Below are 26,600 nucleotides of genomic sequence, written 5' to 3' on the forward strand. Positions count from 1 at the left end.
AAAACCTCAGAGGGAGAGTAGTGGGGGGAAATGAAAGGGGAGGGGGTTGGGTGGAGGAAACAATGAAATTTAACCCGTTTAAAACTGTATCATTTTCGGACCATACCTCAGGGCGCTGGGTGTTTATCGGCGGGACTGGAGAAGCAGAGATCACCGGACTGGTAATTGTTTCCTCTAAATCTGCTGAGCTCTGAGGAACACCAAGTGCAGTTTTTCATCAGACAGAGAATGAGAGGGTAAAAGGACAATACTAAGAAAAGCAAAAATGCTTTAGTCCATCATGTTGGTTTTTATCACTTCATCTAACAAGTGAGTAAGGCCACTAGCCTTCCACACAACATAATTATAAACACAGCTTTTGCCACTGCTATGTTCACTGGAGAGAGGTTGATTCTGCTGCTGCTGCTGCTGCTGAGCGGCATACAACATTTTCTGTGAATAAAGAAAGAAAAGGGGAAAGAAATGCACAATAAATTGCATACGTACTTTAAATTTGATAGAAAGAGAAGGAGAATTGAGGTGTTTTGAAAAGCACCTTAGCGCTAACTTGATTTGACATTTTCCTATTGAGTCAAAGCTCAGCAATAGGCCTGATATCTCATTTAGCTGTAAAGTGATGTGCTCTCCACGCAGCCACAAAAAGACATCAGAAAGGCAAAGTACTGCCACTCTCCACTCGGACCAATTTGTCTCCATCACTCCAGTCATACAAACACTGAATGATTTAGCTAAAATTGTGCAGAGAATCTTATGGGGATTTTTCCCCCACTTTATTTTCATTATTCTTGCGAGTATGTTAGAGGTTTCGATTGTATGCGTGCGTTTGGCTTTGAAAGTCTCAGATTTAGCGCTGTGGTATTGGCTCATTTTTCATATCCATTGTTGGCTTGTCAGGGTGTCATAGCTGTTCCACAGAGCTGTTAGATCAGTCCAAATGTATAAATCATCCAGGATCTGACACACTCATTTAATTTGGGGGGCCCTGGTGCAGCAGCGGGCCTATTAATGAAAAATCCCTGCCCTGTTTGCTGAGTGGGAACATTCAGCCTTTTTATTTTATTTTTTATTAACATGGATATTCTGTATGATTTCCCTCAGTAACCTGGCTACCAGGTTGGCACTTTGTCATTTATCATCATGTTATGTTTGTCAATCTGTTGAATTCTTTCAGTCAGAAGTCCTTACAAAAATCACTTTGCATATTAAGAAAAAGGGGCAAACTCTGAGGGCGATAGGTGGGCCAAACCTCTCACATTTCTCAGTGCAGCCGTGGTTCCAACCCCGGAGCCTGTGTTATTGTTTTCCATCTGTGAAATAAAGTAACAGGTACTTAATGTACCAAAAACAATTTGTACAGCAGTTCTTTTTCCCCATTGAAGGCGTGCATGGCTCGCTGAGGGCTCCCCTTATCTCAGCGAGGCTAATCCATTTTCACACTGCGCTCCGGCGCTCTCATTTTACAGCTGAGGAGCTCTCCGGCTCCACGCTGGGCCTGAAATGGGACCCTAGTCACTGTGGCCCCTTGGAGTTTGCGTAGGTAAGTGTGTAGAACAAATGCTGAAAAGTCTTTAAAAAGTTAAAGGGACTAGTTTGGCTTTTCTCTCTCTCTCTCTCTCTCTCGCTCTCTCTCTCTCTCTCTTTCTCTCCCTCTCCACGGGTCCCACCTGATCACCTACATTTTTCCTGCATTTCACAGTGTGAGCTGCTGTGCTTGAGCGCTGTCACAGGAGAGTGTTTGTAATTGGAGGAGCATGCAGAAAGCTAAAAAATGGTGTATATGTGTGGGTTGTTCTGTACTGGTGTGCACTGATTAACTGTTTTTCTTTCATTTAATATTTTTATGAATTTATGTTAATGCACCCTCAATCACAGGTGTTACCAGGATTCAATAAAGTGTATGTCATTGCATAAAACTGATGCAGCAGGTCTTTGTCAAGTCAATTCACTTGTGCACACTGATACAGTGTTTTTTAAAAACAATGTATTAATACCACATGGGCAAGCTGCAGTATGAGCTATGTACATGGGAGCAAGTGGGACTGATTATGGTTTAAAATGATTTCCACAAAACTTCATGGAACAGTGTTGCACATCAAAAAAAAGTCATGATTACGATGTAAAGGTTCAGAGAGATACAAATGAATCCTAAAATTACTCAAATATGATATGCTATTCAGATCTTAATCAAAACCTACTTTCAAAATTTAAAATGCCACGAATTTAAAATTAAGCCCAGTCACCAGCAAATAAAATGGCTTTGTACATTTCTGCAAACCACACATACATTGATCTGCCATGTTTTCTTTTGTCCAGTGATGAAGCAAAGCGAAAAGCTGGGTCTGTGGTTAGTTGATTTTATCTATCCTGGGTTGCTTGGTCCCCAGGACCTGGGAGACTGGCAGTTTGGAGTGACCAATTAGCCTGTTTTCAATATGGTGCATTGTTGACCCAAAAGACAAACCCTACGTCACAATCAGGTGTCCACTCCTATGTTGAGATCGCTATTTTAAATGTTATGTTAATGCTGTAAAATGCTTACGTTTAGGCACCAACTGCACTTCCTTCAGGTTAGTAAAGAATAACAGGTTTAGGCTTAAAAAACACTATTTCCAGAGACATAAAATAATGCATACGTTAAGTACGTTGCTTTGTCACTTACTGAAATTTCATTAGATACCTCTGAGTTTTCTTTTCTCAGGGAATTATACAAACTGTTCACGGGGACAGATTGCAGCTGTTCCGAAATGTTCTTATTTAGCATATTTGCAGTTAAAATATGTAGAATTGCCAATATTTATTCTGGCAGATGGGTTAAATAATTCAATTCCCAACATTAAAAATACACATTTATTTCCTTCAAAGTCAACAGACATGATTCACACCAGACTGTGGCAAGATGGAAAGCTGGCAGGTCTGTTGCTTGATAATGATATGGGGGTCCCACAGCTTCCACATGAATTACTATCTAATGGGGGGCCTTCTGGTGGTCTGTTATCATGGGTGCTTGATTCAAGTGCAGGTTGGATGCCCTTACTGGGGCGTCTTTGTTAGAGACAGTCAGCCAAGTCTAACAGGGACCTTCATGGATCAAAGGGGGGTATGGGCAAATTCCAGGAGAAAAAATGTTTATTGGACAAACCAAAAACTGACATATTAGACAGTATTGGATACAATAAAAAAATTAAATACACATTTTCTAATCTACACATAATATGAAGTGGCACAGGAAATGTAACATTTTATTTGCAAAACTAAATGTAAGTAAGAAATGACAACTTATTAAACACAGACAAGTGTGACTCAACAACAACAACATCTGTATTTGTTTTGTTGTTGTTGTTTTTTGTAGATTCTGCCAACATTCCAGAAACCTGCTCACATATCTGTATCCAAAAAACTGTTTTGATTTACTTGCGAGTCGTGCTCCTAACCCTTCGCTATCCCATCATGCCAAGTCATTTAAGGCATCTGTGGCCTCTCTGGCCCAGTCTCTGCAGCCCCATCAACCCCCCGCTGCGGCCCACAACAGCGCATGCCCACTTGGCTGGGCCAGTCGGGAGGGCAGCCGGGCCAGGACTCCCAGGACTCCCAAGCATCCAGAGCAGCTGGAAGTCCCATCTTCCCATCCTGCTTCTCAGCAAAACAATCAAAACACAGAAAATCTATAATAAATCAGTCTCATGCTCTATCTGGGAAAAGGAAAAAAGGGGGCTCAGTAAAGGAAATTGCTGTTTGAAAACTGAAAACAATGAATTTTCTTTAGCAGTTTGAAGAAAGCTGCTGAGACAAATGGCATTCAGATAGCTCAAATCCTCAAACCAGCTTGGAGAATGTAGGTGGATAAAATGAATGAATGAACTGGCGACCCCTGTGCCACAGCCCGACAGCTTTACATCCAGCCCACACAATATTACCAATGTTAGAAAACGTCAAAGAAAAAAAAAGCAATCAATGCTAAAGTTACTAAAAACATTGTAAGAAATGGTAGTTACTGGATGTTGTTGTTATGCATCAAATCTTAACATTTATGGTTCAATCTCTTTGATGTTTCCTCTAATAGACAAAATAGACCAGATGCCATAAGAGGATCACCATTTAGGTGTCACCAGTGACAGTCAACCTATCTTGATGCAGCACTGCTCTGCTCACTGGTTAACCTAGCCAATTAGCGGTGGTGGGCAAGACAAAGCCAGATCCAGGATTTCTCAATGAGGGATGAAGAGTAGATGTTCTTCCAGCCCTTTTGATATTTTTTTCTTAACCTTTAATGTAGGAAAACACCATTAAATAAGCACATTTTTTAATTTAATTTTTAATTGCCTGCCACTCACAGACTGTATTCTGCTATTACATTTCCATAGCTTCAGAATTTAACCATCACTCCCCAGTTAACTCGAGGTCGAGACCATTTTCTAATCAAATGTCTAGTAATGAGTGTGGATTTCAAATATGTTTTCACACAGATATTAAGCGAATAAAATGTTAATTAATTCTGTAAGAAAGTGAAAAAAAATTACAAAGAGAGGCTAATTTGGCCTGAATTAATATTAATAATTATCATTCTTAGTGTTTTGAAAGTCTGTCCCCCACAGTGTCTGCTTTGAAAAATTCTGGCCCTGGGACAAATATACACAGAATAAAATATTTTTTACCTCTTTCCATGAAATGATTGTGACAATGTGATTTATTCCTGACAGAAAAAGACCAAAAATCTCAAAACTTTATTAATCAATCTCTTCCAAACGAAAAAAGGATTGTGTCTGAAAACAAAATTATTCCAACTTTATGGGCGACCATGTAGTTGATGACCCTTGGCCTACTGTAATAGTTCCTTTCCCTACAAACAACCCTTAATAGAAGAGTTTTAAAAAAAAACCCAACAAAAACAGCATGATAAATCAAGGATCTCTTAATATCTGCTGTTAGCTGTGCCTCAGTCCTGTAATTTATATAAGGCCGAGCTGAGGTAATGTGATTACCTCTGGACTGTGCATTTGCAATTGTGCATAAGTGAATGCACAAGTCTGCTGATGTGATTCACAGTTCAAACTTACTTAGCCTCATTGAGTTAACCCCTCTAACCTAAACAACTGTAATGGAGAGCATGAAAAATCCCCCACTCTTTCTCTCTCTCTTTTCTCGCACCCCCCAAGCACACACACACACACACACACACACACACACACACACACACACACACACACACACATACACACACACACACTCTTTAGTCTGACCACCCCAAAGCTAATGCAGTTGACTCAGAAGGTCATCTGCAGTTCACCATGAGGTTAAAGATAAAGAAACACGTATTCTCTTTTTGTGTTTGCTCTTGTCTTCTGGGGATAAAAAGAAAAAGAAAACACAAAGGTAGGAGGGGGCAAGAAATATGTCAAGATTTTAACCTGAGTGGTAATTTGTTAAATTCATCCTAATGGTTTTGCATTAAGAAAATGCAGAGATATTTTAAGGAATCATCCAGACACTTCAATTTGAGCTGTATGACTCTTATAAGTGAAATCAGATTACAAGATATTCTTTAGAAACAAAGTCCTCTCCACAGTCGTGTCTATTTTGGTGGGCTCTCCACTGGGCCCAATTGTTTATATTAAGATGAGCTGGATTCTTTCTCCCTCACTCACTTGGAGTGATTTGAAGTTTGCTCTCTCATCCATGTAAGTAATGCTGAGCGAGGCCAAGCTAGACTGCATCTGAATGGGCCTCGGAGCTGCTAGAGGAAGAGATTCATAATCACAGGCGAGATGACAGGTGGATCAAATTTCTAAACTTTTTGTGTGAGCGGTGACAGGCTATCAGTCAGCAAGCAAAGATGGTGTTTTCTTAACCCCAGAGTTGCATTAGGTTGACATCCTGCTGTAGCGGAACTAGGTGACATATTGATGTGGAGGAAATATAACAGGCGGGAAGCTTTAAGACTTTAAGGGCTTGGCAGAAAAAAAAAATTACAAGCAAAGAGGGGTTTGGGGGTTTTATGGGTAACAGTCAAACAAAGCGACCATCTTTATGGTCTGTCTGTGAATATGCCTGCTTCAGCTCTGCAGTAATAATGCTGGAGAAGTTTGTTAGGGAACACTCTCTATGAAGAACATGTCTATAATGCTATAAACATACTTGGAATGTATTTAATCTTCTTATAGCACTCGTAAATATGAATATAATCGTTGTAAATTACAAAGTCATTTATAATGACTTTAGGGCCGAGTATCAAAATGTTTTATTATTATGTTTTATTATTTTATTGTTTTATTTACATTTATTGTCTATACTGAATTATAAACCCTGACCCTAATATCACATAATAACGCATTATAATAGTGACTAAAATGCATTTAAAAAAATATTCTATGTATTCTAACTATGCAAAAAAAATGCACCAATTTTGCATTTTCAGCATCACATTTAAAATGTCTTTATTTTTCAAAATATTTATTTAAAGGAAACAATCATCAAAATTGAGGTGCCAGGTGGCAGTCGGGGTATAAATGCAGTATAGGCTAAGGCTCTCAGGCATTATATATTCCTTTTAAATATGTATTCTACTGTATGCACCAACCTAACACCGTCACTGCAATTCTAAAACAGTGGACATAAATACAATGTGGCCATAACAAAAGAAAGTAACATACATACACACAGAGTATGTCATTTTCTATGTGAGAAAATGCTGTTCTATGCTGTTGTTTATTTGTTTTCCATGACTTTATGAGTATTTGACGTTCCTTTCACTGTTCCAGTTGGTCATCATGAAAGCGGAAAGAGAGGGTGAACGACGTTTTTGTTTGAGGTTAGGTCAGGTGAGTCATGACACTGTGAGGTCATGACATTTCATAAAATTATGAAGCAGCAGCATGCACGTATAAAAGTGAAAGACTGCAGTCATTATAGATTGCTAGGAGAGCCTGGTATAGAGTAACTGCAGCCTATGAGAAGTCCTGGTGCACAAGAAAACTTTACACTGTACACTAAAAAGTAAAATGTAAAAGTGCCAGTGTTATGTACACTGTAAAAAAAAAGATAAACAATAGCTACTCAATAAAATTGAGGCAACAGATTGCACACAATATTATTAATTAAATCTAACTACGTTACAAGTTGAGTTAATAACAACTTAACAGGAAGTGCCTGCTAAAAACGGACTAATTCTATTGTGTTGGATTCATTCAGAATTCTCTTGATTTAGAATTACATACACATAAAGATGATATTTAATGTGATCAAAATAAGTAGATTCCATCTCAAATATTTTTATACTAAAGTTACTTAAACAACTACCTCAAAATATATTTTATCAAATATATTAAGTAAAATGAAATGACTACAGAATAAAATGTGTGTTACGATTACTGTTATAAAACAAATTAATATGTGTGATTGCTTATTACTAAAATAATAAAATGCTATAAGCAGATAATACTGCATTTTAAGCATGTTTATAATGAATTATAGACATGGGTGTCATTGAAAGTATGACTTTTTGTTGCATTAAAATGAAATTGCTACCAAACAAAAAGGATTTAAAGAAGTAAAACCTATGATTCTACTGTAAATGATGTTGACAGAAAAAAAGGGGCATTTCCTATATCCATAAACATCACTTTTATTGATTAATACATGGTAAACACAAAATGGACACCCTACAGCAATTTTTCAATTTAGAACTTGAATGGTGATGGCCCCCGTAAGCCCTAAGAGAGTATATTGGTGAGGCGGACTAAAACCCATGCATCAAATCAAGGTGGAGAGTGTTACCATAAGCATGAAGACAAACTACTCTCACGTTTCTAAGTACAGAAGTCTATGTTCAGTTACTTTGTCACAAATCACTGCAAGGCTTCCCTCCCAATCCGTCATTTCAGGATTACTGGGAGTTTGCGTGGCGCTGCCATCGGCACACAAGCCTGTCACCTGCTCAGTGGGGGTAATAATTGCTATGAAATAGCGTTATGGACAGCTGAAAGGTAAGTGCTCTGATTGACTGGGAATCCACTCCGCAGATTCCTGTTTTACACTTTGTCAGGGTTCTCGGTTCTCCTTAACTCTCTGTTTTTTTTTCTTCTTCTCTTGCTCCCCCCTACCTCTAAGTCTTTTTTTCTTTTTAGTGCTATGGATTTGTTGTCATGGAGGCCTGACAATCTTGCTGACACATCTGTCAGAAAATGAATTTTTTTTTCAGCCGGCCCTTGATTGACTCCATTTGTGGGGTGTAACTCTATCAGAAAACGCCAGTCTCCTGCTCATTCAGTCATCCTTTCTCTAGTGGAGTGGAGAATCAGACAGAGAGGAGAAGAGATAGAGACGGGAAAAGAGAAATGGGATAAAGAAACCAAACCCCTCATTAAAATATCAAGTATATATTAGCTTTTATATTTTAACTCTTGCCATGTTTCCTTTTTTTAAGTAATGTATGTCATTTCAAGAGTATATTCTACACTGACAGGGTAACAGATGAGATTGAAGATGGGAAGCCAGGGCAGAGAGTGAGCGGTCACGCTGCATGGCGACGCACCGCACGCCTGTATAGAACAAACAGGCGTGGAAATCTGTACTAGACCGAGATGCACATAGCAAATCACACACTACACGACATGCATCTGACAGTGAACAAGAGGAATTTGTTGCGCTCTAACACTTGAGATGAAGATGGGAAGGAGATGAAAGGAGGAGGAAAGAAGAAAAGTGCCACTTGTGTGTAGTAAAAGACAAATCTGAGAAGTGAAATGACATCTTATTTTGTAATACAGATGTCTTTGTGGACAAAAAAAATGAGTAAAAAATATAAAGATCCAACAGCCACATTCTGAATTTGTCACACTGCATTGTGGGAGATAAAGAAAAACAGAAGAAAAAAAGCCATGCCTCTCCTTCAGATCACCCAGTTGTTATTTGTGCCTTAATGCAGCAGCTGGTATTAGTCTCTCAAAAGGCACAGGCAGTGTCCGTGATCCTCCAAGCCTCACATATTCTTTTCTATGGCTTATCAGTCGGAAAGCCAGAGGAGCTGTCCAGTCTCATTCTCTCATTGGAGAGCACATGTCAGGACCTATTTGCCACTGGTTACTTTGAGAGTGACATCAGTGATGACCTCTTGACCTCGGCTGACGGAGAAATGCTTCTGCAATAGTTTTCCATTACAGAGGCGAGAGAGCACGGACACCAGACGGATATGTTGAAATGGGAAAATAAGAAAACTGGAAAAGGCATTTAGACCTGTATTTGACCTATCATGTTTCAGTTTTCTGTGGGAGGCTTTTATGAAATGAGTATTTGACCCATAAACAAAGCCTTTGTCATCTCCCTCCTATATTTTCCATGACCATCCAACCAAAGGCTGTTACAGAGGATAAAGCCGGGGTCATTACACCAACACATACAGCTTCAATTCACTTGGTTTTGTCCTCCTTTTTGTCTCGATGACGTGTACCTGCTTGTCAGTCTGGCTTTGTGTGAATGAGCCTTGAATGTATCTGTAGAGTTTCGAATTAGGGGACAAATTGTTGTGACGGAGCTTTCGACATGCCTCTCAACAGGTTGGATAGCAGCGTTTCATATAGATCTGAGCTGAGCTAAGTCGACGCCGATGTTTGTTCATCCAAGAGCACTCTGCTTGAGATTGCCATTGCAGTTCTTCAATACAATAAATGATATGAGGATGCCAGCTGAATTCCAAATTCACTCCAAATAAATGTACTGTCATGGTTTTACAATGGCAAAAAAAGAAGAAAAAGAAAAAACTGCTCTTAAACTGCTCTGTGAACAGAAAAAACATGATTTCTCACTGTGTTCTATTAACGGAAATAGGACAGACTAAAAGCAGGTATGAGTGTGATATTGAACTAAATGGTCTACTTCATGTAGAGTAACATAATAACCAATAGTTTAATAATGTTTTGGAAAATGCATTTCTTTGCTTTCTTTTCAAAGAGTTGGCTGAGAAGATTGATGTCACTCTGTACAGTTCTGTGTACTACATGTAATTTAGCTTAGTATAAAACTTTGAAATGGGGACAGCTAGCTTAACTGTGTACTAAGGTATATAAGGTATATAAGATAAGGGGTGGGAATTAGTGAGCCTTAAAGGTGCTTGTAGTGGCAGATTTTCTTACCCTTGTACAGCGCTAGATAAGCTGTTTCTCTGTTCCAGCCTTTATGCTAAGCTAAGCTAATCAGCTTCTGGCTTTCATATTTACTGGAAAGATATGAGGTTGGTATCAATCTTCTAATCTAACTCTTGTCACCAAGGAAAATATATAGAATACTTCGACAACATTTCCCAAAATGTCGAACTTACTTTGTTGTACTTTAAACTTAAATTTAACAGGGGCTAGCAGGAAGTAAACTGGCTATTACACTCATCACTGGGTCAGTGATTTCATTATGCTATATAAATGCAGCCTTGTACCATTCTAACAGTAACCCCACTGCTGTTTATTTGCTAAAAACAAACTTTTTTTCATGACAAATTCTTATTGAACATTGTGTAATTAATATAAATAACCGGCAATATAATCTCTGTTCATGCTCACTCAACAAAATGGTTTGAGCTTGTGCAGCATTTTCTCTGAAGCCATAAGTCTATCAAAGTAACTAACACTATAAAGTACAATAACCTCTCGCCAGTGCTGATATTAACTGTACAAATTACATGCCCCACCAGCTCATCTATCAGATTCGCAGTTGTGACACTAAAGTAGTCTTTGACACTTGTAAATCTATTATATGAATGTTATTAACAGCATCTGTGCCCCCTCCATCAAAGAGTGATTGACAAATTGCCTGCTGTAAACCATGAACAAGAAAGCAAACTGTGTTGGAAGATGTCCATTTCAAGTGCTGATTTATGTAATATGACAGGGTTGCTTTGATGAGGGTATTTCTGCCTTATCACCCATTATGCTTCCCTACAGCTCATAAAGACATATGTCACGACGTGAGAGCTGTGCAGGTCAGCTTGAAGAGACGGCAAGCGTGCTAGCTAGTCAGCTACCACTGTTGGCCTTTGCCTTTCGTGATAAATTACATTTATGAAAGCTGCAATTACCTGATTACCTCGCTGCTCTGGCTCCCACTCACTAGCAGGATTCATCACGGCCCTATAATTTCATTCAAATTACCCATGAACCTTAGTCCATAGTGTCAACACTAAATGCCATTGTGACCCTATTGAGTGTAAGTAATGTCCTCTGCGGTCAGCACAGTAGTAAGTGAAATAATAAGCTGTTTCTTAAAATGAACATCAGAGGTGAATAGAGTGACAGATATTAGAGGTATGAACATGCTAAGAAGTGACATCCCAATCATTCAAAGACCCAGTGGAGGATATGAAAGGTGTAGTTTAGATGCTGGTGTATGCTGGGATCGGCATGCATCTGCTGACATTGTGACATAGCCCTCTAAACCATCTTCACCGTGAGACCCACAGGAAGCTAGCAGCAGATTATTATTTTCCGTTCCTCTCTTTCCCCAGCCAAACTGACCTCCCCAGACCTCCCAATATACAAGCTCCTGTATCCTCAGACCAGCTACACCCTGAGGATTCTCAAAACAAACGAACCGCTGGGCCGGTATGGGCCCTCCTATGGTCCACCATCTCTCGCTCGGCATGGAGGCGGTACTTCAGATTCTGCTTCCACACACCGAATCAAGCAGAGCTATGAAATTTTATAAACTCTTACATGGCACAGCAAAGGTGATCAAGTCACAACAAGTTAAGTTTTCCATCTCCAGGAGGTGCCTCACAACGTGAAAGTTGGAGCGAGCATGAAGTTGATTTCCTCACGCATTCATAAATTCATTAGTCTAAACTTTTCAGTGTATCAGTTACATTAAGCCTCATTAACTTCTTTTTTCCTGCTTTATATTAGCTAATTAGCTCAGGGGTGGCCACAAATTAATTACCATCTTCTACAGCCTCATGCAATTGCATTGTGTTTATTTAGTCTCTCCTATTAACTTTTAATCTTTTCCTACTCGTAAAAACAGGCAATTAACATTTTTTGATAAACAAAAATGATGCTAGCTCAGGGATAATCAGCAGCTCTGCATGTCGTCCTGACAAAATTACCCCGTCAGCTAATTTGACCCTCGAACCATCCTCAGTCCAGACTGGCTTGTGTGTGGTTGAAGAACAGCATGTGACAATAGTGTGACCTTTGTTTCCTTTCTGCTCTTTTCTTTTCTCCTGCACTTCTTTCCTTGCACATAATGCAGTTTTGTGTGCAGCTGTCACAAGATAGATGCCGATCACTATAGGTTTTTAGAAAATGTTGATATCCTTTCTTCCTTTGCTATGGATGAATGTGACAATCTGATAATATGACAGCAGAACACTGAGTGCAGAACTCTTCAATTTTCCTCAGTGTATTTCAATAAACCAACACAATGGCTGCTTCATTAACCCATTGATTCATTAATGTAGCCATCATTCTTCCTCATATTCACAGTACACAAACACTGATGATACAAAAGGTAACAGTAATGATAACTCCAGCCACGGTCGAATTCCTGTTAAGGCACCAGGAGGCTCTCCGCTTTGATAAAGAGGCCCATTTATACGCTGTCTCCTACCACACGGTCATCCTTCTCCATATTCTGTGTATTGACCCGGGTTGTTCCTTTTATTACAAGCAGGTTTTTTATTGAAGGATGATTACATTGAATGATGTCAAGCGAGGGGAGAAAAGATCGACCAGAATAATGACGTTCCGGAGAGGGAGAAAGCGATGGGGATGGGCGGAGGGGTCGATGACTGCACTTGCCCTGTCTTTCTGTGCGGCCTCACAAATTGAGTCGCATCCTTGCTCATCCATTATTTAAGGCCGATCGGACTCTCTTGGCAACTATGGATTTGATAATCATTCCCATGTCCATATTAAATATGTGACATAAATATCACAGTAGGGGCTTGTCAATAAGAGATCAGCAGTGTGAAACTGGGGCGTAAAAGTGGAACTAATATATGGATATGAGGCAGAAGGGAGATGAGAAGCTTGTGCAGGTGTTTTCATGCTTCTGAGACTATAAGAGCTTGAGGTTTTTCTAAACACATAAAAATAAATAACCATTATGCAAAAAATAATTTCAGTTATGTTGCTGCATCCAACTTTAGTTTATGACCAAATATCATGACATTCCCATCAGTCTAACGCTGCATTTCCACTGTATGGTACGGCAACACTCAACTCAACTTGCTCTTTTTCAGTTTTCCATTAGCACAAATGATAGATAGTGGCTGGTATCTGGTACTTATTTGGTGCCACCTTGGTCAAAGTTCCAAGCAAGCTGAAACGAGAAGGTGGAGTTAACACAGTGCAGGTCACTGATTGGTCAGACAGCAGTCACCAGCGTGACATTGATAGCAACTGCAACTTATTTTATTTACTTGCTCTTGAGTTTAAAAAATGGCAGCCCCCAAAACTATGGCATACACTATGCGGTACAATTGAGAAGTTGCAGACTCGGGATGACTGAGTACACCATTCTCTGTATCTGTTCCACATAAATGATCTGTATCTGTATCCATACTCATAATGGGTAGGGCTTAAACCTGAAGTGAGCCGACCACAACCAGAAGTTTATATTTTTTGCCTGAAATTGATCTGGGTTGAACAGACGTTGGGAAATGTCTTACTTATTGAAAATATATTCAGAACTGAATTTCAGATCAACTTTAAAAACAAAACAAAAACAATAATAGACTTTTAGTTATTTCCTTTATTTACTACTGATTAGGCTTCTTCCCCATTAGTCGATGTGTTGCTAGCTTCCCCAAAGAGCTACAATGTTAGTAGTTTCTTAATACAAGTAACCATGAAGCTGAATTTAATTTTTTGGCACATGGTGGCTCATTTATAACCTTCTCTGTCTTTAGTCTACTTATTTCTACGTGAATGTGATGTCAAGTGCAACATCAAATGGCAAAAAGAGCAACAACAAAAAAAAACAGATATTCATATGAAAATGTGTATGTGTGGGCAAAGGAGCAATGTGCGGGCGGAAAAAGAGGGTGTCAGGTTGTAAGTCACCACATAAATAAGGTGGAGAGAGGGCTGATAACAAGAACCAGCATCTGCCAGGCAGGCAGGCAGTATGTCTCCTTTCTCCACGATGGACTCTTCGTCTCCTGTGATTTTCTCCAGCTGCTGGCCATGAATACTGGCCTATGCACTCTAGATTAAAGCACAACACATGTTTCTCTGCAGGTTAGACTATATATCATCCCCTGATAACCAATGACAAACGCTCCTACATATTGTCCCAGAGCAAAGACGGAGTGCGGAAAAACGATGTTTAGATGTGAGATATCTGTTACTCAGTTATATTGACTTAACAAAAAGACTGTCTAGTTAATTTATGTTGATATTAATATATTCTATTCTAAAGTGTGCCATGCTTCCCTCTTATCATAAACCGTCTTCAGACAATGTCCAGAGAACCAAGTCCAGAGTTTCCATTCAGCAGTAGAAGCACACAACAGAAGAATGTCCGTGTCGGACGTTCTCAGTCCGACACGGACTGAGAAAAAAAAAGTGAAAAAAAAAGTGAGGGGTGGTGCTATGGTCACATAGCTGGTTCATAAATAACCAAATCTCTTAGGGGCACGGTGGCGCAGTTGGTAGCGCTCTCGCCTCATAGCTAGAAGGTCCTGGGTTCGATTCCCGCGTTGGAGGCGTGTCCCCAGGTCCATGTCTCCGTAGCGCTGGTTGGTGTTGGCAAAAAAGGGCCTTTCTGTGTGGAGTTTGCATGTTCTCCCCGTGTCCACCTAAGGATCCCTCACAAAAACATGCATTGATCCTGGTCTCTATAGTGCCTCCCTCTGGTCGGTTGGAGTCAGAGGAACCAGTGGGAATAACGTGATCCCCCAGTCCGTCGGGGATGAGGTGGTGCCCAGGATCAAGATAGGACAAACTGGGTGATGAATAAAATGGGTTACAAAATCGATAAAAATGAAAAAAAATACACCACACATTAGCTTAGCATCATCCTCAACGAAATAAGTTCTCAAATTTTATCGTCCATTTTTTTGGGCGTCTTTGTGTTTATGACCGACATTTGTATTGTTCGAGTAACGCACCAGCCGTTTGATAGAAACATCAAACCCCACTCACACACTGAATTCTCCAGACAATGACCTGCTTTTTTCACACAAGGGCTCAATCGGACATCGCAGACTCTGTACTAGCTGGCAGGTTAGTTTATAGGTCAGTTTATAGTTCAACTGATTCAGACATTTGCACTCTCACATACAGTTCGAACAGGTAATGTCTAGAGAAGTCCTGGGTGAGTTCAGGGTTGCAGTGCAGGGGTAAAAAGGGCCAAACTATTATTGTATTATTGTACGTATCATGTACACATTCAACCAGTTATTTTATTCAATTCTACAAGGGCTGCTCTAACAAATCGGAAGTGTCCAAACTATCCTCTAACCACTTTTCTGCAGCAACAACAATCAAGAACATAACTTCATGAGAAGACTGTGCACAGCCCTGCCTGTCCTCTTCATGGTTGACCCACACACCGGCAGTGGTTTATGTGTCTTGGCACTAAGAATGTTGCATGTTACAAGTGTCCTCGCCTTGCCAGACTAGGTTTGTTGGTTGGGTTGGGCTTTTTTTTTCAGTCCTCTCTTAGCTTCACTACGATGACAGTGAGGGTGAAGTGAAGTCTGAGCTCTTCCGAGGCTCACTCCTTTGTGCTTACATTAGACCTCTTGAGGATGACAGTGATTCAGTGCTGCTCAGTGAACAGGATGCTCTGTCATCCTTTTCTGTCTGGGTGGCCCTGTGTCTTGTTTTCTTGCTTTCACACAGGGGAAGGAAGTTACCCATTGTCATGTTAAAGGAGCAAAATGTCACTTTTGGTATTTTCACAGGTGTAGTCAACATTAATGATTGAACACAGCTTGTGTTAAACATTTTTCCATTCACCATATCCTCTCCCCTTGTGTCTCGTAGTTCAAAATTGGCTTATGCAGTGTGGCTTTGCTCTTCATGCGCCCTCAGGAAGTGAGGGTGAGCCCAGGCTGAAACTACAGTATGATATAATTCCATCCAAGGGTTGGAATAATAATGGATCATGTCATCACATTTGTGAATATTTTGAAATACTTTGATAGTCACCATGCCTTCACAATAATCTTCACAAACATCTATATAATGTTAGAAAACGCCTTCAACCAAGAATAACCATTGTCAGAACAAAGGCCTGAGTATGATGGACAGTTTCTGTTCTTATGTCCTTGTTTATTCAGTCAAACTGATGTGTAAAGCCCATATTAATTAAACTGATGCTAAAGAGGTAGAATAGCAGTAGAAAACAACAATACCAACAAACAATGCCCTAACAAATGCATGTATATTTACTTAGTGCTACAGTGGACATGCAGAATTCACGCTTTGCTTAATTAGAATGTTTAATACAGGCTTAAAATGCATCCCTTGCCAATATACATTAGAGAGAGATCTTAGTCTTCTTAATTCATAAAACACAAATCTGAGCATACAGCATTTGCTCCAGTTAAATTGGTCAACTCCAGCGTGACAAACTACAGATGGCATGTGTTTCATCTGTTTTGTATTCAATCATGACAGGAGAGAGGGCTTTATCTTTTTATAGTGACGATTTATGTCAAGTTTCTTTGTAAGACAAGACAGAAGGCAAGTTTGCCCCTTAACCTTTCAGCAATCCTTTTATTGTTTTACATGCCAGACCATCTAATTTCAAGATTATGCATTTGATTGGAGTAATTTGTCTCGTTCACTCATTCTTCATATCTCTGCTGTCATGTCAACTCTGTCAGCTTGCTGATTTGCAGCCACTTAAAAATTGTCTGAATGAGAAAAACATATAAATTTTTCCATGGAAACACGAAACACTGCTGTGTTATATTTCTTTTTTACTTTAAACCATTATCACATAAAAGCACAACAAATGATTGAGCTTAACAGGTTTGGACTGCCGGTGAAATTTTCGTGTTAAAAAAATGGACGCTTTTCTCCGACAAGCCACATCCTTCGCTTTAATGAGAGTACCCACTGTCATTGTTGCATCAGGATAGAGGTAAGTATCAGTGGAGCAGGGAAAACAAATTCAATAATAATTAACTTGGGTCATCTACTCATCTGCTATGGCTCATAAACCTTAGAGAAAATTTCCCCCAGAACTTTTACAAAGCCTTTAAGTCTCCCACATGCCTGCAAGAGATGCTTTACACAAACCAAACTCAGCTCCTTGTGTCAGCCTATCACCCACTTCGCCCATGCCAAAATCCCTGATACATCATGTTTAACTCCTGAGAATGCATATATGGGGCAGTCGAGAATTTAACTCTGATGTTCTGTTTGGACTTCTGGAGAATCCAGACCATCTGTAGTAGCTGCAAAACCATACTTCACATTATCTTATTACCTCGATACTTCATACTTCATGAGAATTGTACATCAACAAGATTTTGAACTGATGACATGTTTGGGTTAAACAAACATACATAACTTTCAGTAAGAAAACAGTTGAGTGTGTCATGCAACTTACATAATGTAACTTACATACATCATGTAACATACTTATTTTAACCCATATCATGATATTTTAGTTAACCCAACCAAGCTGTTTTGTTTCACTTCACAACGTTAACCATGTGTCTAAAACTACAACTGTCCGTGTCCAATTTAAAATTAAAACGTGATTTTTTATTTTTATAAAAAACTTCCACATGTGCATAGTTCACTGTCTATGTGACCTTTTATGTCACCTACGTGAACTACTTAACTGCGTCCAGTAGTTGCGTACAGAAATAGTTATTTTAACCAAAATTTCAAACCTTAACCACTCGCTTAATCTAGTAGTTCCTTTTTTTCCTATTGCTCAAAACAGCGACCGCTACACAACATTATGTTGTCTTATTTAAAAGATTGTGCATAACATTTTGTATATCATCAGTGGCATATCCAGACTTTTTTGACTGAGGGGCCCAGCCCCTGGGTTTTTGTTTTTTGTTTGTTTAGATTTATATTTTCCCTGTGTACAAAACTTTAATTACTAACATTACAGTTTCTTACAGATTAAAATAGTAATTTAATATAAATACACCAATCACAACACACAATGGCACCGTGTATATGACATAAAAAAAAAAGGTTCTTCCTCTAAATGGGCCACTACTTCTACACGCCCCTGTTCATGAGTATGTGTTAGTTTCAGTAAGGTTATGAGAAAAGCAAAAAGCTTTTATTTCAAAAACAGTCATTACTGTTTTCTACACATACAGGTCTATGTGCCTATGTGACCTTAAATAACAAAATAATTTCAGCAAAACACAAAGATAAAAGTATACATGTTTAGTCTTTTGTGCATTTATAAAACATGTCATTTCAAAATCAAATAATCTGTAGCCAGAAAGTATAGTGTATGATCCCACAAGTTTGCAGCACATAAGTACACTTTATGACATTGATATATGTGTGTTGCTGTGATGATAAAATGTAAATCTGGGTATGTAACAGAGAGAAAAAAATGCAGCAGAGAGGGGTGAAGAGAGTTAAGTGTTTTTCTCTGGTCACTCTAGCTACATTTGGCGCTTGAAAAACACTTTCTCCTCCTTACATTTCTTCTACTATCTTTTACACTCACCCAGACAAAGTGTGGCCCCTTCAGTGTGCCGGCTCTGTTGTTGTGTGTCGTATGAGCCGCTCTCTATGCCGGCTGTCAGCTGGCTGTAGAGCTAATATCAGGGCTGCCTCTCTGGCTGGCAGACCCAATCAGACTCTGGAAGCTGGGCTGATTGGACTGACATACTCCATCAAACCCAGCATCAAACCGCCTCTGACCATACACTGGGGTCTGACTGCTTCGGACATCACGGAGTAGGCCGGTGCAGGCTTTTTTAAACAATCCTAATATAGATCACAGAGGTTTCTTTCTCACTGCTTCTCCCTGTAGAATTTCAGGAGTTTTAGATGCATTTTTCGAAGTCTCAGGTTATTTATTTATACTCACAGTGAAGCAGTTACTCGTGTTGCTGTTATGAAGGTTTGAATTCTTTTCTGTTTGTGTCTATATAATTGAGTTTAAGGGATCTAGTCAGACTTTTTTACCGTGTCGTATTTAATATCAAAGCATGTGGCATCAAGACTTGCACGCTTTGATCTGCTTTTAATCCGACCATACCGCACTTCCCAAATAAAACTGTTACTAGTTTGACATAATTAAGTATTTCATATAATTGGCTTGACTTTAATCATCTTTAATCACCCAAATATATTCTAAAATTGAGATGTTTATGGGAACATGGGATTTTTGTGGGAATGATCGCAACCCCAAAAAGCCTTGGACAAACATTTTGAACCTTCTAATTATCTGGTATATAGGAAGTGCACTCGGCATATGTGTTTGTTTCATTCATTTCCGACTGAAGGGGAGGATGAAATGTTGTGAAAATGTCACACTGTGTATGAGGAGCTTACTATGTCAACAACATTGTGAGTGTCTTCGGGATCTTAAAAGGCACTCCTAATCATTGGAGGCCTTGTTGCTTGTTTCCAAATTCCTAATAAGAATTGATTGCTTTTTAGAAATAGAGGCAAAAATACAATTTTAGTGCTCAAAGATGCCTATTACAGACACGTTAATGGAGCATTTGTAAATGATTTAATTGCCTGCTTCCACTGACGAGATGTGGCGCCAATCATACACTGTCCTCTCCAAGGCTGAAGAGGTATGCCAATCATGGCGCCATTGTTTCCAAAATGACAACAATATGGATTGAAATGCATGAGTGCTGCTTAGACAACATTTACCTCTCGACTCTGCATCAGTTATGTGGCAATTTAAAACCCAGGGGGTCCGACTCGGAAACTGTAGCGAGAATCGTTGGGCCAATGCTTTACAGAGCTGAAGCCCCGGCTCTGGAAGACACATCAGGCTGTCCTCTGCCACCACGGGGGGTAATGTCAGCACCACTAACCCCCCACAACATGACACCCACAGACACATATAATTAGTCTTTATCCCATATTCAACAATAAGCGTGACAGTGAATGCAAAGCTGCTGCTTGACTGACTGGATTCAGTGGAACAGAGGCGGATGGCTACAAAAAGACATCAGTCCTTCAAAAAACCCAATAATAATGATAAATAATGTTTTATAATATTAATAACTAAAATATTTTTGCTATACAGTGGTGGTAGAAGAAATTCAGATCCCTCATTGAAGTAAAAGTACTAATACCACACAGAAATGACTCCACAACTCAAAGTTCTGCATTCAAAATTTACTTCAGTAAAAGTACAAAAGTATCAGCAACAAAATGTACCCGAAGTATCAAAAGTAAAAGTACTCATTATGCAGAATGGACCCACTCAGATTGTTTTATATATTCCTAATATATAATTGGATTAATATCACTGATGCATTTAAGTAAGCAGTTTTTACTGATCATTTTAACTACTTAATATACGCGTATGTGGTTTAATTTATGAACATGCGCAATCATTTCATTGATCATATGTTTCTCATGTTAATCTAGACCTGAAAAGTAACTAGATGCTAAAGCTGGCAGCTAAATGTAGTGGAGTAAAAAGTACAATATGTGCCTCTAAAATGTAGCAAAGTAGAAGTGCAAAAATGAAATATATGGAAATACTCAAGTAAGTACCTCAAAATTGTACATTTACTTAAGTACAGTACTTGAGTAAATGTATCAGTTACATTCCACCACTGGTGCTATATCAAACATTTCTAAAGAACAAGTGTAAAGATGTTCTTTACAAAGGAAAAGAAGATGCAAAGCTGACACAAACACAGAAAATATAACAGAAGTAAACTATAAAAAAGTGTCATTAAAAGAACAGACGTCTTTAAAAGTACACTTTAAGAAGTTATCCAGCAGATGAGCCCTCGGTTGCAAAGAAGCAGTGACCTGTTGTTTTAAATTCTTTCCATATAAAAGGTGCCATGATGCTATTTGACTTTTCACTCCGAGAACGTGTGGAACTGAAAGGGCCGAGGACGCAATTATATTTTCATTTCTCCTAGTGGCAATTCTCAATGGCTCCACTGAAGGCGGGGTTGAATTAATGATACATTTATTCATTATCATTTTAATATAGCCACAGTGCACAATCAGCTGCAATACAGCGAGACAGAGCTGAGAAAACAAATTAGCGGAAAGCCTTAGGAATATTTTTTACCCTCTATTCTGCATCCTCGTGGCATATGGCTACCTATTTGCAACAAGAGTTCATTTGCAGATATATAAAGAAATCAGCGCAGGGACAAATAAAATTATGTAATAAAACTCAACCAAGAAGAAATATTGCCAGTGAAACATATGGCACTGTCAAAAATTATCACTTGAGACGCTAAACACAAAATACTGGCAAGTACAATTTCAACACGTTCCACCCTAAATGAATTAATTCACTTCATTATAGAGTAGAAAGGTAGGAATTATAATCGCCTCAATTAGAGCGAAGCCATAAAGCGAAGATAATGTATATGTAATTTCTTTTAATTTAGCTACCATCTGTTTGTTGCAATTGAACGCACTGTAATATTTAGCTTTTCATTAGTTTGTTTTTCTCTCACTGAGACAGATCATTGTGTATGACTATAAGACTGTTTTAGTACAATAAAGCCAGGATGACTGATTTCATTTGATGGAGTTTGAGTGCAATATTAATAAAGAAAGCTTCCTTATACAGTATGTGTGTGGATGCAGTTTTAAAAAAGCAGACTCCTAAAACACATTTTAAGGTAATTGATGCAACTTATTCATGCCCAATAAAGGTATATAGGAAAAACATGCAGTTACTGTATGCAGCAGTTTAAATGCTACAGGGTTAAACACTGCCTTTCATCTGGTTTGACTACTAAAACTCTCTCAATAGTTCTCCAGAAGCCTCTCAAGCATATGTCTCCTCATCTGCTTATCTTGGCAAACACTTGGCTCGGTAGATGAGGGGCGGATGGAGGAGAGTAAGAGTTGAGTCGACTCCTTTCCCCTGATGGCCTCGCAGGCCTCGCTTCCTGGCTCGGCTGCTTCACACAGAGCGAGCGCTCTCCCCAACCTGCCATATGGGAGCCATAGCGCTTTTCTTTATCATCTCTTCTTTTATGCCTACTGGTTGTGTGGCTGCCTTTTGTTGTTCAGGAATAATCAAATGTTGATAGCATAGTTCAAATGGACCATTAAGTATGTGAGAATGCTCTATGGAGATGGAGCAGATAAGAGACCAGGAGCCAGGCAGTCTGCCACGTTCAATAGCCAGCCTAGTGGTGGTGCTAATTTGATTATAATATAGTCATCTCCGAAGATTAGAGCTATTCAATTAAATATTCTAATTAACCTGAAGTATTAGGCAAATGATGCTAATTACAAATATCCTCAAGAGAGCCGGCTGGATGAAAGGCTCGGCTCGCGACTGATACTTCAGACCACTGTCTCGTAACAAGATGTCCTATATCATAGACTCTGCGAATATTAAATTCCTGGCTAATTTGCCTCAACCCCATTTGTTTAATGGCATTTGCATTTTGTTTGAAATTGTAATAAACATGTGTACCCGGCTCTTAACTTCACAGAGAAAGTGCACTCTTGGGGTAGCTTAGTATTTCTGTTTACACAGCTCCCCAGAACATTCTCTCTCTCTCACTCACACATGCACACATAAACAAACATACACACACACACAGCCTGGCCCATTAAACTCAAAGTGCTTGTACTGACTGCAATGTAGCAGCATTATTTTCAGGCCTGTGCACAATATGAGATCAATTTTTCGAAAGTGGGTGTTTCTAATAATTAGGAATATATTGATTTATGAGGGGGTCTATCTAATAATCTTTATAATTTTCATTATGTCCACACACTGTTGATGCCATGAAGAGTGTGTGTGTGCATGTGCTTTTATTACTGCTGTTGTGGGGACCTATCTCTCTTTACACACCTTGTGGGGACTTACCTTTCTTATGGGGACAAAATGCAATTCCCAATAAGGTAAATCATTATATTTTCAGTTGAAGACTGGTTTAAGTTTAGGTTAAGGTTAGGGTTGCGACTGGTCAAGTAGTGCTTATAGTTAGGGTGAGTCTCCAGGAAATAAATGTAAGTTGATGTAACATTCGCAGAAGTGACAGAGACAAATGTGTGTGTGTGTGTGTGTGTGTGTGTGTGTGTGTGTGTGTGTGTGTGTGAGTGTGTGAGAGAGAGAGAGAGCGAGAGAGAGAGAGAGAGAGAGAGAGAGAGAGAGCCCTTCAAATATGCAAGAAAGGATTCATTGCAGTCACCCAGCCAAGACTGCTTTGTCTAAAATCATGAAATCATCATATTTGACAAAGGTTAGAGGAAAAGCAAAGCTATCATGGTAGAGAAACATGTAGGTGCCTTCAGTGATTACTTTATATTCATAGTTTTTCTACTCCAAGGTCCTGAATATGTCATGTGCATAATGCTGGCCCTCAGTGTGGCATTATAGTCACTCCAAGCAACGTGTTTCAATAAGGCAATTTTCTCACTGCCTAAGAACATCAGCGGGGCGCCATTCTCAACAAAGACAGAGTATGACATGTTATCCAAGCATACATCGGCAGGACAGAACTATACTTTATTAAAGGAAAATAGGATTTCACAAATGTTTTGACAAGCAGGGGCAGGAGGAGGGGTAGAGGGGAACGCAGGGTAGCAGGAAAGGGGGGTGGGTGTTGAAGGTAACAGAAGAGGCTTGATTCATGGATTGTGTGCAAGGTTCATGAAAAGGGTTAGGTAAAGAAAAGTGGGAAATGCAACTCGTGAAGATCAAATACCTGGAGGTTGTGAAAGCCACCACAACAGTTTTGACTGTGGGTGTCTCATCTTTGCTACACAAATCACAGCATGACAGAGGATTTGCAAGGGGGAGGAAAGGGGCGAGATGAGCCCATACTTGTATCTTAGCAACTATACACACAATGAATCATGTGATCACAGATTAATTACAATGAAACCACAGTAGAGAAGACTGCAAATTGGTCGTTATTGGCTCAAATGTGTCACTAACCTTGCTGGGAGTTGAACCAAGTTCTATTTAATAGTCTGTATTTTATTTGCAATAAATGTAAATAGGCTACATTTAATTTGTAGTTCTTAATAAATACACAATGTTGTAATTGAAGCATTGGTGGAAGGTAACATTTCACATTCACTAGAGCATGGTTCCTATACAATTTAGATGCCTTTGTGCTTCAATGTACTTAAGTATAATATTTTTAAATCCTGCCACTTTAATTCCCTAAACATTAATCGGACAGCTAAAGTTTTTGGATTAAGTTGTTACATCAGTTCATTGTTTAAATGTCCGGCTCGTGACTCTACTGCCTTATGTACTCTCACCAATTTCATCATGTTGTTTTGGTTGTAGCAGACAGCTGTTTTCAGTAAAAAAAAAAAAAAAAAAAAAGTATAATTATCTATATTACCTGCTAAACACCAAACATCAGACAAACAAAGTTAGCAACAAGCTGGTTTATAAAGTGGAGCAATTCACAGCTATAGTGAGGGATATTTCCTTAAGGAGTTGGGAGAGACCAAAAACTGAGCTAAAAGAGTGTGAATCTCTTGAAGGGAAAACATATCCAGTATTGTGCCAAAAGGCAATTGTTAGAAAAATGTGGAGTAAAAAATAAATAAATTGTAATTTACAAATATACCTTACCTTAACATCTGATATTTTAGTACATTTTGCGAATGACATTTTTTACTTTAACCTCAGTAAGTTATTGAATGAAGAAATCATACTTGTAATAGTAATATTTTTACTGTGACATTGGCACTTTAAAGAAAATAAATAATTCTTCCACCACTGCAATGTAGTAGTGTTCCCAGTTCTTCTCTACCAGCTGCATTATGTATATCTGGCTTTGAAAGAGACAAACAGAGAGCACAGGCAAACAAAGGCATCTCAGATCCTCCTTAAATGTTTTATTTCTTATTTTCAAAAATGGCCATGGGCATCCCAATTCCCCAGCATGCTGTGCAGCCCAGATCACCCCTGAGCTTGTTGGATGCTTGATACAGCGACTGTATTTACTACTGGGGGATATCATATGAGTCGGGCTAAGCCGGGAGGGATGATATCAGCTTTTGTTTGAGCCTCCACTACGTGGGGAGACAGTCGTAAGTACTGTACACCTGTGTCATTAGGAGAACCATGCTGTTGACCCAGTGTATTAGCCTGGGCCTAATCCTGGCGGATCTGAACAGGCTTCCCTAAGCCTCTCATATGGATAAGTCTTCCCCTGAGCCACCATGACAAGGCTGCAACACAATGGAAAACCGGGCCACGCTAACACATCATTATGCTCTCCCAAACAGATACAGATTACGAGAGAGGCTGGGTTTTGTTTGTTTATTGGCAATATTACTGTCAAATTATTGGTCATACTGGCAGGCACTGCAAGAGACTATTCACACCACAGACACACACATACACACTCACACACATTCCCATCATAAAATCACATCCATTGGCAAATTGGACCTATTAAAGCTGACGAATGTTTGCGCATTTAGACATGTAATATGGTAAATAAGATCCTTGCCCTGTAAATAATTATTCATTAGTCATTTAAAGGAACAGTTCAACATTTTAGGATATATGCTTGTTTGCTGTCTTGTCTCAAAGTCTCCCGTTTTTTTTAGTTGGCTTGGATCAACATGATGACAATGGGGCAAATCCAGAATCTTAGTTTAACAAGCTTGGCTCAAACCAAGCAAAAGTAAAATCTGCCTACTAGCACCACTAAAACAAACTAAGATATAAGTTAACAATATATCTTGTTTCTTTAATTCCTGATGCACGTTGATGACAAGACTTTAGGAAGTTACTGAAGCTGGCCTAGAATACCTGTTTTACACTTTTTTGGGTATTAAAGAAATATCATATAACGTGTTAAGATTTGGAAAAAGGTCCAGGGCTCAGTTTAGAGTGAGAGAGCTCCAGCTCCAGCTGACATGTCCAAACAGAAATTTGGAAAAATAAAATTAGTTAGACGTGTGTGAGATTATTATTAGAGAAACACATCGTGACACTTCCTCAGCTGCTGTGCATATGGGGTAACATATTTGTCATATTAAAGCTACGAAGCTACCCTTTTCAGCAGCCTCAGTCAGAAAGTGAGGCTGCAAAGAAAGACTGGCCCATCTTTATTAATTAACATCTAATTGATTGAAGCTTTTTTCTAAATTAACTTCTGGGTTTGATCACTTGTGCAAATATTTTTGAAAATATTTCTGGGTGCTGCAGGTTTTTTTCAAACCTGCAACTTGGTGCCATTAACACACTACTGAGGCTTAACATTATTAAGGCGATTCTCAAGATACAGTCTGTAAAGTGTTTGCCTGTTTCATCAGCGTGGATGGCCTTCATCACGTCTGCCATCATCAATGTCATATCGAGAATGAGAGAGACAGAGGCAGAGACAATAATGCCTGACTTGGACTGGAAGTAGAAATCAAAGCCAATCACAAAGCTCCCTCTCCACTTATTGACTCTTTTTTGTAAACATCAAGATGAGGAGATTGATTATTGAGAGAAGTTAAAGCAGTGTC

The sequence above is a fragment of the Centropristis striata genome, chromosome 8, assembly GCF_030273125.1.
Source record: "Centropristis striata isolate RG_2023a ecotype Rhode Island chromosome 8, C.striata_1.0, whole genome shotgun sequence".
In the NCBI taxonomy this organism is placed as follows: Eukaryota; Metazoa; Chordata; class Actinopteri; order Perciformes; family Serranidae; genus Centropristis; species Centropristis striata.